General features: G+C 43.4%; 1 pseudogene; it reads right to left on the reverse strand.

The window, feature by feature from the left end:
- Positions 1-6,054: 6,054 nt before the first annotated feature.
- On the reverse strand, positions 6,055-7,032 carry LOC146707183 (histone H1 pseudogene; annotated as a pseudogene).
- Positions 7,033-15,430: the final 8,398 nt, after the last annotated feature.

Consider the following 15,430-nt stretch of genomic DNA (forward strand, 5'->3'; position numbering starts at 1 on the left):
TGCTGCTGGCGAGGGCGTTGCTAGGATCTTGAAGCATACAGGGCTTACAACAGCCCTGAAGTCTTTTGAGTTTTCACTCAATAACAGCACCTTTTAAAGTTATTTGTTTTTATTTATTTAAACATATAGTAAAATTAATATAAAGTGGTAAATGTTATGCACTACCTAAAGTGTGAAGTCACAGAATGATACTATTTAGTGCAGTTTTTAATCATTACCAGTCTTCATCTTAGAGCTTGTGCTCTTATTGTGCCATGATGTCTCCTTTTAAACTGTGTGGATGTTCACCTCTTCTTCATCCTTCCTGTTCCTTTCACCAAACTGCTCACTCTTGTTCTCCTCTGATGTCACTTCCTGTTCTGGTTATAAGAAGAATGCAGTCAGCATGTGTCAAAGACACTCCCTCCAAATATATGATTTTTGATATGATGATTAGATATTTAACATTTTATTTATCAACTATTTTATGCACTAAATTAATCAATTATTAAACAAATATCATATTGTAGAAAAGCAAATAATAATGCACTAAGCAGTTTCATGCCACAAGAGCTAAATGGTCACTTCACTGTATTTATTTCCCACAAACTACTATACCTAGGATCTTCAGGTTTCCACTATATTTCATTAATCTGCAGCGACTGTAGAACATAAAGTATATTGACCTCTATTGTTTTCTTTATGACTTGGCCTGAATACACACACATACACATCTTTGAATAGCACAACAAATGAGGTAATTTTCCATGTGTTTTAATAGGTTTTAGTGATTTATGGGTTTTATGTATGTGTGTGTATTTTGGTCTTCAGTGTAAATTTATACAAACTGTAATTATTTCAGATGAAAGATCCGTTATTTAATGTTGCTTTATGTTGACTCTATGGAGAATAAAGCCTTACATGAGTGTTGCTATTTTTAATTGCGGAGTGGAAGACCTACTGTACTTGTTGTTTAGTCTGTGATCTGAATGATGAATTTAACCAAACTGAAAGCAAAGGTTACAGCTGGGATATTCCACACATTTGAAAGACTCATTGTGTAACTCAGATGTTTATGAGCTTTGATCACTCCAGCATAATAATTATCATGTAACTGCAAGAAGACTTAATGAAACTGAAACAATGCACCCTAACACAGGCATTTGAACTGTAGGCTAATGAGTACATGAAGTGTACCTCTACAGCTGAAAAGAGTTTGCCTCTATAATTTCTGGATCTACTGATTTGTTTCTGATGTATCTCTTCTTTTATTTAGCCTGTATTATGAACAGAAAGATGATGAAATCCTCTTTATTTGAGAAAGTGTCCTTAAACTATTTTTCCTCCTTCTTACTGAGTTTCCGAGCTACCTCTTTGTTAAGTGAATAAACTATTTGAACAAGAAAGATATCATGGCATTTATGATGATACTCTGTGTGTGTGTGTGTGTGTGTGTGTGTGTGTGTGTGTGTGTGTGTGTGTGTGTGTGTGTGTGTGTACGCTCGGCAGAGGGGAGGTCAAGACAGGAGCTGAGTTGACCTGGTACATCAAGTTTGGATTTGCCCAGTTGTTGGTAAACAAAAAAGATTTAAACTCAAAAGATTTTGAGTTCATGCACACTGGAAAAAAAATTCTCTTCATCACAATCATTTGTTTAAAAATATGGCTGTTTTACTGATCTATGGTTATTATTAAAGAAGAAGGAAAGAAGAAGAGGAAGCCTGAGCCCAGGTTCTGTCCATTTTCATAACAAGTGACAGCACAGACATCTGAGCTTTTTCGTCATAAAGATTGTGATGTGAAGCATCAGCAGGTAAAGTGTCGTTAAAGTGTCACTTCAATAATGCTGCTGGCAGAAAGAAGTGTTGACACATACTAGCTTTGAATAAAAGGCTTAAAACACAAACAGTCTAATCCTGGGTGTTGCTTTTAAGCTTAAAGAATATAATAAGTTCTAAGACAATTCAGTTTACTTCTTACTGTCCATGTTGTGTTGTGGTATTTACTTTATCATGAATGTACGTGATAGGTTTGTAGCTTGAACCCATCCGCTGGAACGTTGAAGACAATATAATTACACTGCTAAGCAAGACACAAATAGGCAAAGTTCTTCATGTTACTCGTGCACGGGAGAGACCGGACAGAGTGCCGTTCCTTCACTTGACCCCAGTTGCTCTCGTCCGTTCTCCCGTACCACTGTCCTTTTATTGAGGTTACATGAATATGCATAGGTTCATTAACATGTGACGTCTACATACACACAAAGAGTACCTTGCCTGTGTGTGTGTGTGTGTGTGTGTGTGTGTGTGTGTGTGTGTGTGTGTGTGTGTGTGTGTGTGTGTGTCGGGTACTGCTGATCAAAGGGTCATAAAAGCACACAAGCAAACATCCTTGGTCAGGAAGAGGGTAGACCCCCCCTCATCCTAGATAACACAGTAAGGAAGTCCAGCAGTTCATTTATACACAAAAAGCACTTAGACTAGAACAGACGTAATTACGTTAATCCTACCATAAAACAATAAGAGAAGGTATGACCTCTCTCATGCTCCCAGGATGTAGGTGTGGAATGCACACCAAGCCTCTGTAGCCTGTTAAAGATCACACAACTTATCACTACACAATTGATTATACACCTCTAAGCATCTATGGTTAAATATTTCTAAGCATAAATGACAATCAACAATACAAACTCTAACATTCCCCCGTTTTTGACCTTTATGCTAGAAAGTTCCCAGTTATGAATACCTCATGTCTGACAGTTTCAATGCAAACATTTTTATACTCAGCATATGTCAAATCACCCTAAATTATTGCAAAGATACACAGTTTAATAAATGTATTAGCAGTTATCCCATTCATTGAGCTCATCTCATGGCAAACTGCATCTTACGAGCAACCAAAGAAATTGTTGATTTAATAGTGAAACTAAGAAAGTAACATTTTCAAACACATCTCAGCTTGGTGATGCTTCCTCCAGGTGTGCACATCACATGTCTCTCTGCAGGGTGGTTTGAGTTCTGCAGGACGTCATAATGTCTCTTCCAGTTGTTTCATTGTCCATAGGACCAGAGTCCAAATGTATGTAGAATAAACATTCAAACATACCAGTTAGTGTTGTTGTTTGTCAACATGGGTCTCAGCTATTTCCAAAGCTGCAGACCTCTCAGCACCCTAGTTTTATGGCCTCCACCAACCCCCATCACCTCATTCAAGCCTTCGTCCTGTGAGGGGGATATTTATGACTCCTTAATTGTCCACGCTCTGCAGAGAAACACCTCTGTGGAAAGGGTGCAGGGTTCCGTTGTCTTACTGCTGTTATGATCCCAGCAGCCTTCAGAGTGTCATCATATGCACATAGGAAACTGCTGTCATCACCACCACAGCTTCTGGTTCCTGTGCTTTCACAGAATCATGATGTCATCCTTAGACTCCCTCTGCGCTGTCGATGGAGCTTGGCACGCTCCCCTCATCCTTCAGGTGCCCGTCTGCTGTCCACAATCTCCTCTGTTGGCCTCTGGAAAGCCCTTTTGGCACAGCTCTCATTCCAACGCAGTTTCATTGTCCTTGCTGTGGCTCCAAAGTCTGATCTCATGATGGGCCCCAACCAGCTTGACCTTTGACCTCAACCACTGCCTGGCTGTCGGCTATGCCTGGAATGGTTCACGCTTCTCACTGGGCCTCTGAAGATTTCTCAGGAGATTACTGCTGCACCTGTATTCCCTTGCTAAAAAGAAAAACTTCTATTTGGAGAGCATGTCAACAATCATCAAACCACATTCTTTAGTTCAGTGAACTTCACTTATAGGCCATCAAAGCCTCATCTGAACATGGATGCACCACTTGCATAGATTTAATACTTGTAAATAAACGGCTAATCACACAAATCACTGCAACAATAATAGTAAACCTTGTTTAATGTTAATTCCTGGACCCCTCCTCTTGACGCATGGGCACCCCCACGCGTCAACTCATCAAACCTGGATCCCTGTCTTACAGAAAAAGATTAGCTAGATCATGTCCCAGGCAACATCAGGGCATCTCCTCCGGAGTAGCTCCGTAACCCTGCAATAAAAGATGTTAGTGTGTCTTGCATATTAAGTTTGCTTAACACCTGGCTCCACCAGGAGCCTGCATACACACCATCACGGCCTGGAAAGAAAAATCTGGAAGTGAAATCAAACTTCATACCTGTAAACAATTGTATCATAAGAGTAATAAGCATTCAACATCAGCAAGACAAGTGTCATGTGCAGGTTTTCTCAGTAAACTACAATCATTTCCATAATTTGCCTCAGACATGGATCATCCCATGTACTCAGTCAACATTAATGTAATCAGTGACTACTCTTAAGCAAGGTCACTCCACTCATATATTATTATGGGTTCAAAAGTGGCCAGCAAATGAGCCCATAATAAACTATTCCATAAATACCGTAATCTCTTATTTGTTTTACTCATGTCACTTGTCCGCTTCAGCTGAATCTACTACAGCATTCTCAAAGAAACAAACATTAGCAATACACATTGACTGTGGTCAGACGGAGGTCAGACACAGGTCAACAGATTCTAGAGGTGCCATAAAAAAGACCATAAAGTCAACCATCCCTTCTCGTGGAAAGAATGTCATTCACATATAAACCCAAAAATCCTATAGTAAAAAAAAAAAATCAACTAATCCTCTTATAAACCACATGATCAAACACATGATTAATCATCTGCTGTAAAAAGAAATGTAAATGTTAGCGCTGCGCAGGTGTGTACACTTTCTCACAGTAATGTCTGTGAGCAACACAAGGTAGGGAATAACACCTTTGGTAAATGCACAGACACAGAAAATGGCATTTCACAAGTTAAATCATCATGCAACCTCGAATGTTGCTGTCATCTTTCTGCTCCTGTAACAAAAACACATAAATTCATCCACCTTTGTCAGGTGGGGGTTAACTTTGAGTCGTGTTACATCAGTAAAGTCTTGTCAGCTTTTACCAGTTAGTCAGTTTTTTTCCCTCTTTCACTCATACATTCATACATGCATTCTTTCTTTCTTTGCTGATAGTGGAACCTGTCGTCGCATTCAGTTTCCACTCTCAGCAAAATGACGTCATTTCAAAAAGAAAAAGAACTTCTAGATCAGATTACATCGCTGTATCCGTTTTAGGCCGGGACTTTTATTTAATATTGTCCCAATAAGTGGCTTTCTCCAGAGCCCATTTTAATGTGGAGAACTCACTTGTAACGACTTTCTCGACAGGTCGTATAGCACTTTTAATTCCCGACGTGCAGATCTGCTTAAAGAAAAGAAATCGACAAACAAAATCAGTGCCTGTTCAAAAGATAAAAATGAAAAATAACAGAGATTATCAAACCAAACTCTCAGTGCACTGTGAAAGTATCAAAATAAAAAGGCCTTGTTAAGTCATGACACAAGCTCCTCATCTCAGGAGGGTAAATCATACCATTATACTAATCGGCAAGCTCGACTTCACAACAGAAGAAAAATCATCAGCTAGATTCACTCCAAATCAACCATCAGCTGCACAACACACACATAAGCCTAATGTCTTATTAGCTATGAGTTTAATCACCAGGTCTGTGCTCTTCACTCATTTAGGCCACAGATCTATTTTATTCAGTTTTCCTGTTCCCGTCATCATAAAACATGTGACATGCTGTCATGCACTTCACAAAAAAGTTTGTTCTGACGTATTCAGAGTTGTGTATCTAGATACAGAATTCACTCGCACATCAAAACAGGAAACTCAGTGTTTTAGAGTCTCCACTCTAACAAACTCCAACACATCTCATTCACTCGTGCTAGAATTCAATCACCTTTCATTAATCTAAGAACGATCAACTAATTTGCATATCAGCTATTAACCCACTAAGTTGACAGGACAACAGAAAAGCATGTTCAAAAAGTTATCACTAAAAGAGAATTTCCCTCATACAGTAAATTTATAGTAAACTTGTGCTGCATCAATCAAGCAGGAAGCTTCTCCCAATTTACTATATTAACAACTAAATTTATTGTCTGATCACTGGTTGTTCAAACCAGAATCTTTTTTCCCACAAAAGTTAAACTGTTGTCCTGCAACCTAGAGAGTCAATTTTTTTTTTTTTGCATTGGATAAATTCAGCATTTGATAACAAGTGTCTGCTAAATTGACACTATTTTAACACTGATGAAAGATGACAAGCTAATTTTCATTGCATGTGTGTGGAGCTGCATCTCCAGCAGAGCATGTTCTTAAAGCTGCCTGTCCTACACACTTCTCTACTATTATTTGATCATTCTGTAACTAATGTGCTATGAGTCCACTGGTTTTTGCATCACACTGAGTGACTTGGACAAGATGATAAACAGACTCACACGCTTAAGATGTTGTCTAATCTTCATGAGCTCTCTTGTGTTTGTGTTAGTAGGGTTAATGCATGTTGTGCTTGTGTGTGTGATTTTGTATGTTTCTATTTTTGCAGTGTTTGAGACTCCTTCTCAATTTTCCAACTTAAGCAGTCAGTTTTCTTTTCCCCAGGTTTGCTAACCCAAATTTTGATTTCCCACATTAAATAATTCCTGTGTTCTCACCTAGTCTTCTCACTCTGTTGTCCTCTCCCACTTCAACAGTCCCGGCAGTTCTCCTTCAGCTTTGTCCTGTCTAGTGGCTGAAGTGCTGCTGCTGCCTTCTTGGGCGACTTCTTAGCAGCTGCTGCCGGTTTCTTGGCTTTGGCCGCGGCGGGCGTCTTAGCTTTGCTCTCAGTAACCTTGTTCATCTTGAAGGATCCGGAGGCCCCGGTGCCCTTGGTCTGCACCAGAGTGCCCTTCGCCACCAGACTCTTGATGGCGGTCTTGACACGGGCCTTGTTCTTGTCCACATCGTAGCCTCCGGCAGCCAGAGCCTTCTTGAGAGCGGCTGCGAACACGCCGTTGCGCTCCTTGGAAGCGGCCACGGCTTTCACAATCAGCTCGCCCACGCTGGGGCCGACCTTCTTGGGATTGGAAGTCGTCGTCTTCTTCTTCTTGGCCTGAACCTCTGCACAGGGCGCAGGGCGTGTTTATGATGGAGCCTTTCCCACCACAGCGCCGGCACGTTGAGCGCATCATGAAGGGTCCATTTCTTTCATGTAGCTATGGTCGCTAGCCAGCATGCTAGCCGCATGTGGCTTGCCCGAGTCACTCAGTCCTTTCTGAGCATTTCGACATGCTGCCGCCGCAGAACCTGGCCTCAGATCCAGCAAGCTTAGCGCGCTGATCTCCAAAAAAGTCCCGAAAGCCAGAAAGACGTCAAATAAGTGTCTCGTGCTAAGCGCTCGAACAAAAACTCTTCTTCACGCCGCCATCTTGCTCGCCCTTCCGTGGAATTCATCCAATCAGACAGGAAGATGGGTTTGCTTTTCTTCTTCTCTGATGCTTTGTTAGGTTGCTTCTGCAGCCTCTGCTCCGATACTGCCGCTGCTGATCAGGTTTTTTCAGGGACGAGTGAGAGCTTTGAGACAGATCGTGCTGTAAATAAGTCAGCCAGAAACTTGGCTTGAACGTTTCCAATTGTTAAACTATAACTTTTCTTCCGACCGCTGCATGTGGAAAATTGATTCAGGTCTGCTTTTCACCTGAAAGTGACAACTAAGACATTTTCATTATTATCATCACTGCTTAATCAACACATATCTCTCTCTCTCTCTCGCTCTGTGTTTTTGTGAACAATCCTTTCTTAAAAGCAGAAAATGAAATTATAGTTGTTTTTTTGGTTGATCAACACAAAACCTTTTTCCTATGATTATTTTTTTTCTACAATATAAATTCTCCCTCTTATTCACTCTTTTTTTTTTTTACAATAGCTGGCGACCTGCAAAATCACCGCTGTCACTCACAATCAAAGGCAATTACTTTTGCACAGTGCACAAAAACACTGTGATGTCAGACACATTCACACTCACTTTGTCACCTGCATAAATAAATCATATGGCTGGAGATATGTGCCATGGTGATCCATAGGCATGATCACATGTTTATTTAATTATTTTCAACCCAACAAAACAAATAAACAAAAACATGATGCTGATGTTATGAACACTTCACACACAAGAGTCAAGATTCAGGAAAACTGCTCATGGAAACGCTGCACACTCCAGTTATCACAGTTATCATAGCGCTGTTTCCCTCTCTTAGAGTAGTTCTCAGACAGCTCTCGATCTGATAATGTGTAGCTTGCTCATCAGCTCAGAAAAAAAAACTGCAACGCAACATCACACAGTAGTTGCTCTGCCCACAGCGGCAAAGTCTTACACTTTCATATTCAACACAGCTTCTCCATCATGTACTTTTAGATGTTTCATACAGGGTTCAGCATATTAGTTGTTTTCACAGGTGTGCTCTACATCTCAACAATGGTTCATAATAAGACGACAGTCTTCCACACAGGTCAAGTGCCTCTATGCACTTCATTAGTTTAAATATTTATCTATATCACTTCACCTCATATGTCATTGTACTGAATTTGAGCAACCACAAGCGTAATGTAGATTACTTTTAACAACTATCCACCTCAATTACGTCTATGGTCTCCACACGCTCTTCAAGGCGGGTGTGTTTTCTGAAAACTTCTAACATTTGAATCTCTTCCATTTATAAGCCTGCGATTAACCGCACGGCTCAGGTCCGCGTGAAACCCGCGTGACCGCGCTCGCGTGAACCCGCGCAGCTGTGGAGCCGTCGCTCCCTCTCTTTTTTACATAAATACTTTGTGCTGCCAGGAGCAAAGTCCAGCACAAACGTCTGTCTCCCTCCGACTCACTCTTGGTTGCTTAGAAACCCATGATAACAACAACAGTCGGTGTCACAGACCACATGTTCTGCTCCGCACACACTCACACAACAACAACAACGACGACGACAATGACAACAACACAAAATAGGCCTACTGTCCAGCACAATCTGGACCCCGCGGAACCTCTCAACGCCTCACAAAGTGGCGGAGAACTCACCTCTCGCTGCACAAAGTAGCGAGGAACCTCTTACCCCACAAAGCGGTAAGGAACCTCTTACCCCACAAAGCGGTAAGGAACCTCTTACCCCACAAAGCGGTAAGGAACCTCTTGCTGCACACAGTAGCAAGGAACCCGGGTTTCGCTCCACAAAGCAGCGAACTTCTCAACGCCTCACAAAATGGCGGAGACTGCACAACAACACGGTTATAGAGTCGGCCTCTGTAAACTTAGCGTGTAATATAGCCTCGAATCCCGCCGATCGCCATTCATCGAGGAGAAAGACAGACCGCGAATCCACAGGAACTTCCTGGCTGACGTCAGTCTTTCAGCGTGTCCCTCCTCCCCCCGGTGAATGCCGATTCCAGGGCTCCGGCACTCGAAGGACCAATTAATGATAGGTTTGTAGCTTGAACCCATCCGCTGGAACGTTGAAGACAATATAATTACACTGCTAAGCAAGACACAAATAGGCAAAGTTCTTCATGTTACTCGTGCACGGGAGAGACCGGACAGAGTGCCGTTCCTTCACTTGACCCCAGTTGCTCTCGTCCGTTCTCCCGTACCACTGTCCTTTTATTGAGGTTACATGAATATGCATAGGTTCATTAACATGTGACGTCTACATACACACAAAGAGTACCTTGCCTGTGTGTGTGTGTGTGTGTGTGTGTGTGTGTGTGTGTGTGTGTGTGTGTGTGTCGGGTACTGCTGATCAAAGGGTCATAAAAGCACACAAGCAAACATCCTTGGTCAGGAAGAGGGTAGACCCCCCCTCATCCTAGATAACACAGTAAGGAAGTCCAGCAGTTCATTTATACACAAAAAGCACTTAGACTAGAACAGACGTAATTACGTTAATCCTACCATAAAACAATAAGAGAAGGTATGACCTCTCTCATGCTCCCAGGATGTAGGTGTGGAATGCACACCAAGCCTCTGTAGCCTGTTAAAGATCACACAACTTATCACTACACAATTGATTATACACCTCTAAGCATCTATGGTTAAATATTTCTAAGCATAAATGACAATCAATATGAATATGCATAGGTTCATTAACATGTGACGTCTACATACACACAAAGAGTACCTTGCCTGTGTGTGTGTGTGTGTGTGTGTGTGTGTGTGTGTGTGTCGGGTACTGCTGATCAAAGGGTCATAAAAGCACACAAGCAAACATCCTTGGTCAGGAAGAGGGTAGACAATTCCCCAGAACAAATGACCAGACATCCTCCAGCTTCTGTCTCCTGAGGGGCACCAGACAGGGATGCCCACTCTCCCCCTCACTTTTTGCAATTTTTATCGAACCTCTAGCAGCAGCATTTAGACAGGCTACAACAATTAAGGGCATAAAATGTAAGAACATAGAACATAAAATCAGTCTCTATGCGGATGATGTGTTGCTTTTTCTGCAAAACACACAAACCAACCTCTCTGAGGTAATTACTTTAATAAACTGGTTTTCAAGAGTTTCAGATTATTCAATTAACTGGCCAAAATCTACAGTTCTCCCCATTAACTGCTCCTTCCATAATTCTTCCTCTGCCCCACTGCAATCCGGAAATATTAAATATTTAGGTATTAATGTCTCTCCTAAGCTTTCAGACTTAACTAAACTAAACCACATCCCACTTCTAAAGAAAGTAGAAGGCGATCTGACTAGATGGAAATCTTTACCCATATCACTCATGGGAAGGGTCGCCACTATAAAAATGATGATCTTGCCAAAAATAAATTACTTATTTTTGATGATCCCTAACAAACCATCACAAGATTGGTTCAGATCTCTGGATTCATATATTTCCAAATTCCTTTGGAAAGATAAACCCCCGCGTATTAGCTTAAAAACGCTACAAAGAACCAAGGATAGAGGAGGATTAGATCTGCCTAATTTTCACCAATACTTCTTAGCCAACAGGCTTCAGTTCATCTCAGAATGGTTAAAACATACCTTCTTAGTTGAGCCCTGGCTAGATGTTGAACAGGCACTATGCAAGGATCTAGAGATTTCAGACCTACCATTTATTAGCTCAAACATCAAAAGACATGAATGCTTTAAAAGTATCAACATCAGCTTTTCTCTAACAGCATGGTGGGAGTTTCTAAAAATAACGGAGTCTTCATTAATCCCATGCAAACGTACACCTATCTGGAATAACCCTGACATATTACAAAACAATAATATGATTAATTTCCCAGAATGGAGTTGTAAAGGAATTAAATACTTAGAACATATATTAGAGGGAACAGAATTTATTCCATTTGACAGACTAGTTGAACAATATGGGATCAACAAGACAAGGTTTTTAGAATATCAACAAATTAAATCCATAGTAAAAAAGAAATTTAACCTCAGTCAAGTTGAATTACAAACACCACTAAGTGCGGCACATTTTCTTACTCTTAAATCCCCCAAATTATTATCTAAAATATACAGAACACTTTCTAAATTAGATGAATCAATATCCCTTCCTACTGCAAAGTGGGAAGCAGATTTATCAGTCAACCTAGACCAAAACTTCTGGTCTCAGATTTGCTTAAAAACCTTTAAATTAATTAAAAATCCCAGTCTGCAATTAATACAATACAAAATACTACATAGAGTGCACTATACAGGTCATCGGATGTTCAAGATGGGCTTTACATCTTCCAACAACTGCTCACACTGTCAAGGCAATACACCAGACAATTACATCCACGCTCTTTGGTTCTGTCCACCAGTGCAAAAGTTTTGGCGCGAGATATGTGAAGACTTATCAAAGTGTCTGAAATGTAACATTCCAACTTCCCCCTTAGTGTGTCTACTGGGCAGCTTAGATAATGTCACTTCAGAAAAGAATATAGCCCATATGATTTTCACTGCCCTATGCATAGCCAAGAAAACAGTCCTCATGAACTGGAAAAATAAAAATAATCTTAATTCTAACCAATATAGAAATTATCTATTAGATTACATTAGTCTTGACACAGCCTCTGCCACCACATTAGATCAATTGCTCTGGGCCCCTTTTATCAGCTCCATCACCTAGTGGGGGTGGGGGGTCATAGTTTGGTCCCGCCTTCACTGTTGTGATTGGTGAGGGGGTAGGGACAGGCTTAGGGCGTCGGGGGGTTCCCCGGAGGCATCTTCCTTGGGGGGCTCAACCCGGGGTAGCGGTCACGTCCGGTTGGGGGCTCTGTTGGCTCTCAGGTGACTGTTTCCTCGCGGCTGCGTGCAGCGGGGCTAGGGGAGGGTCTGTGCTGACGGACGTGGGTTACTGACCTGGCAACCTGGCTGCCCCTGGGTGGGTCCGGGATGGGCGTGAGGTTCTGGGGGCGCTCCGTCTCTGGGCTGGGGCCCGGGCCGGGTCTCGGGGGCTTGGGTCCTGGTTGGTGTGTTGCCGGGGTTGTGGGCGGGTGGGTGCATGGGGGCCCGGCCCTGGAGCAGGGTGCCGCCGGTGCGTCGAGCCGCCTGGGGGGCTCTTCAACTGGTGGGGGGGATGGTCACATCTTGCAGGAGCTTTCTTCTCTTCAGGAACTCTCTGCAGGAGGGGGAGATACAGGAGAGGTGGAGGAAGATCTCAGCCTGGGTGTTTACCGTCTTATGTAGTCTGGAAGATGTGTGGATGGTGGGGTGGGTGCAGTTTTCTCTGTGGTGGGGTTGGGTGGACTATCCAGGGCTCTGTGGAGCCGGAGGGCGCTACTGCACTGGGCCCCGGTCTGATGGGCCTGGGCCCCCCTTCCCTGGCGGGTCGCGAAGGGTGGGAGTGCCTACTGGGGTCAGCAGGGGAGCTGGCCCCAGGGAGGGGTTACCTGCCCCTCCCTTCCTTCCCTCCCCATCTCCAGCTGCCTCCCTCTTCCCGCTCCTCCACAACCACTCACACATGCAGTGGGGGTATGTCACCAGGGTGCAGAGGAGGCTACCCCCCCCCTGTCCCCTTCTGGCTGCCTCTGCCTCAATTTTATCCCACAACTTAGACATTCACATTATTCACACTCTCATTACACATACATATAGGATCTTGGGGGTGGGCACAATCACGGAGTCCAAAATACCATCAGGGTGTATACCTCACCCCTGACGTCGTTGCCCACCTCTCAATTTTAAATACACTTAGTCATTGAGGGCTAGCAGGAGGGACTATGCGCTTACCTGCTGCTCCTTGGCAGGTAGCTCCATGCCCTCCTGGGTTTTAATTGCACCTTAGAACACATATGCATCAACACTACAATGAGCGGGTGGAGGGAGGTTTGGAGTCTTCTCCCACCCCCATTCTCTGCGGCCTGCTGGAGCGGGAGGGCTAGTAGGAGGAGTTGGCCGTCCGACTGCGGTCTGGGGTGTGGGGCCTCCCTGCTGCTGCGGAGTCGGGGTGGTCTGCCTCTCCCCACCGCAGGGAAAAGGGTAACACCACCTGGGTCTGGGTGCAATTCCCCCCTCCAGGGACAAGGGTACCTAGACCCGGTTTGTAGAGTACGCTTGGGGAGTGTGATCGTGTGTACAGCGTCTCTTTATGTCTGTCTCCACGTTGGTTGAGTGTGGAGTGAGTGCATATGAGAGCATGAGGGTGGGAATGGATGTTTGTGTCTGTGTGTGCCCGTATGTCTGTGTCTATATGTCAGGTTGGGTATCAGACGCCACCTCTCTGGGGACACCTCAGGCCCTCCAAGGTTTGGAGGCCTATCTCCACCCACCACCACTTCCCCTGCCGGTGGCGGACTCCCTCAGGTGTCGGTGTGTTGGTGGTTCTTTGTATCTGGGGGTGGGCGTCCGGGTACACACCGGCTCACTCCTTGGCGGCCGCTTGTCGGGGCCTGGGGCCTGGGGCTCGCTCGGGCCCCTTTGGAGGTGGGGTGCCCCCGGCCTCTCGGCCTGGGGCTCGGTCACTCAGGCGCAGCTGGGGGCCGGCGGAGCTCACGGGCGCGTCACTGCAACTCCCCCTGACTTCTGCTCCGCGGCTGCTGGGCGAGCCCTCATCTGGGACTCTCCTCAGCTCTTACTGGAACAGTGGCGCGGCTGCCCCTCTGTTGGTCTTCCATGGTCTCTTGTGTTCTGGGGGCCTCTGGATGTCTGGAGTTTTGATCTCCTCCATACCCGCTTCACACCCTGGAGGACGGGGCTGTGGCCCCCCCACACTCCCTAGCAGATCATTACATGGAGAAACCTTTGGAATGCAAGCATGCTGATCCACACAGGTATGCACACATGGGTATTCACAGACGCGGACTAAAGCTTTCTTGGCTGCTGCCTCAAAGCACACTGTGCGCTGTCTATCTTGCGTGCTGCACAATATCGTTTATTATTTAGAAAATATTGATATCTATGACTAGCTAGTTTATTGTGATGGTGCTTTGTTTTCTCTATTATTATGTTGCTCTTTGTTGTTTGCTGTCTCCTCTGTTTGTTTTTTTTGTTTTTTTGTTTTTTTCTCCATACAGGTGACCCAGGAGTTCTTTTTTTTTCTCTCTCTCTTCCCCCCCCTTCTCACCGTCTCTTCTCCCCTTTGGTTTTCTTTCTTTCTCTCCCCCTCTTTCTCTCATTCATTCCCCCTGTCCTATTTATTAAAAAAAAAAAAAAAAAAAAAAGACAAAGGATGAACTGAAGCTCTGCCATCACGTAATGTCGCATACTGCTGTTTCTGATGTCATTTAAAAAAAAAAAAAAAAAAAAAAAAAAAGGAAGAGGGTAGACACCCCCTCATCCTAGATAACACAGTAAGGAAGTCCAGCAGTTCATTTATACACAAAAAGCACTTAGACTAGAACAGACGTAATTACGTTAATCCTACCATAAAACAATAAGAGAAGGTATGACCTCTCTCATGCTCCCAGGATGTAGGTGTGGAATGCACACCAAGCCTCTGTAGCCTGTTAAAGATCACACAACTTATCACTACACAATTGATTATACACCTCTAAGCATCTATGGTTAAATATTTCTAAGCATAAATGACAATCAACAATACAAACTCTAACAGTACGCTACTTTGTTCTAGCGACTGTAAAAAATAATTGTATTCATGAAATAAACTAGACTTTCACAGTCTGCATCTTCCACAGTTTTCATGCTTTTGTTCACTCCAAATTTGACACAAACCCACAGACAACCAGAGTTAACTATGTGAAGCAATCACAGACACTGTAATGGATGATTTTTCTAATAAACACAATCAGGTTAACATTAAGGTTTAACATTGAAGGAGATTTGTTCCATAGTCACAGTTATACTTGTATTTCCTTTACTTACATCCAACACTACTATGTTCTGTTTCAGTCCAGGTGCTGGCAGTTTATCCTTTGTTGTTTGGACAAATAAGCTTAAAGCTAAACCTTCATGTTTTTGATGGGAAAGTTTGTTAAACCATTGCTCAACTTATGTCTGCACAGAGCAGATAATTATGATGTACTTGTAAAAAGACTTGATAAGCAGGTCACAGCTGAATCAAGGGGTAATAAAAGTAAGACCACGCGGTCTCAGCACGACTACACA

Source organism: Copadichromis virginalis, linkage group LG6 (assembly GCF_057382275.1).
Source record: "Copadichromis virginalis isolate Kocher_CV1m ecotype Utaka linkage group LG6, C_Virginalis_male_GT1.1, whole genome shotgun sequence".
Classification (NCBI taxonomy): domain Eukaryota; kingdom Metazoa; phylum Chordata; class Actinopteri; order Cichliformes; family Cichlidae; genus Copadichromis; species Copadichromis virginalis.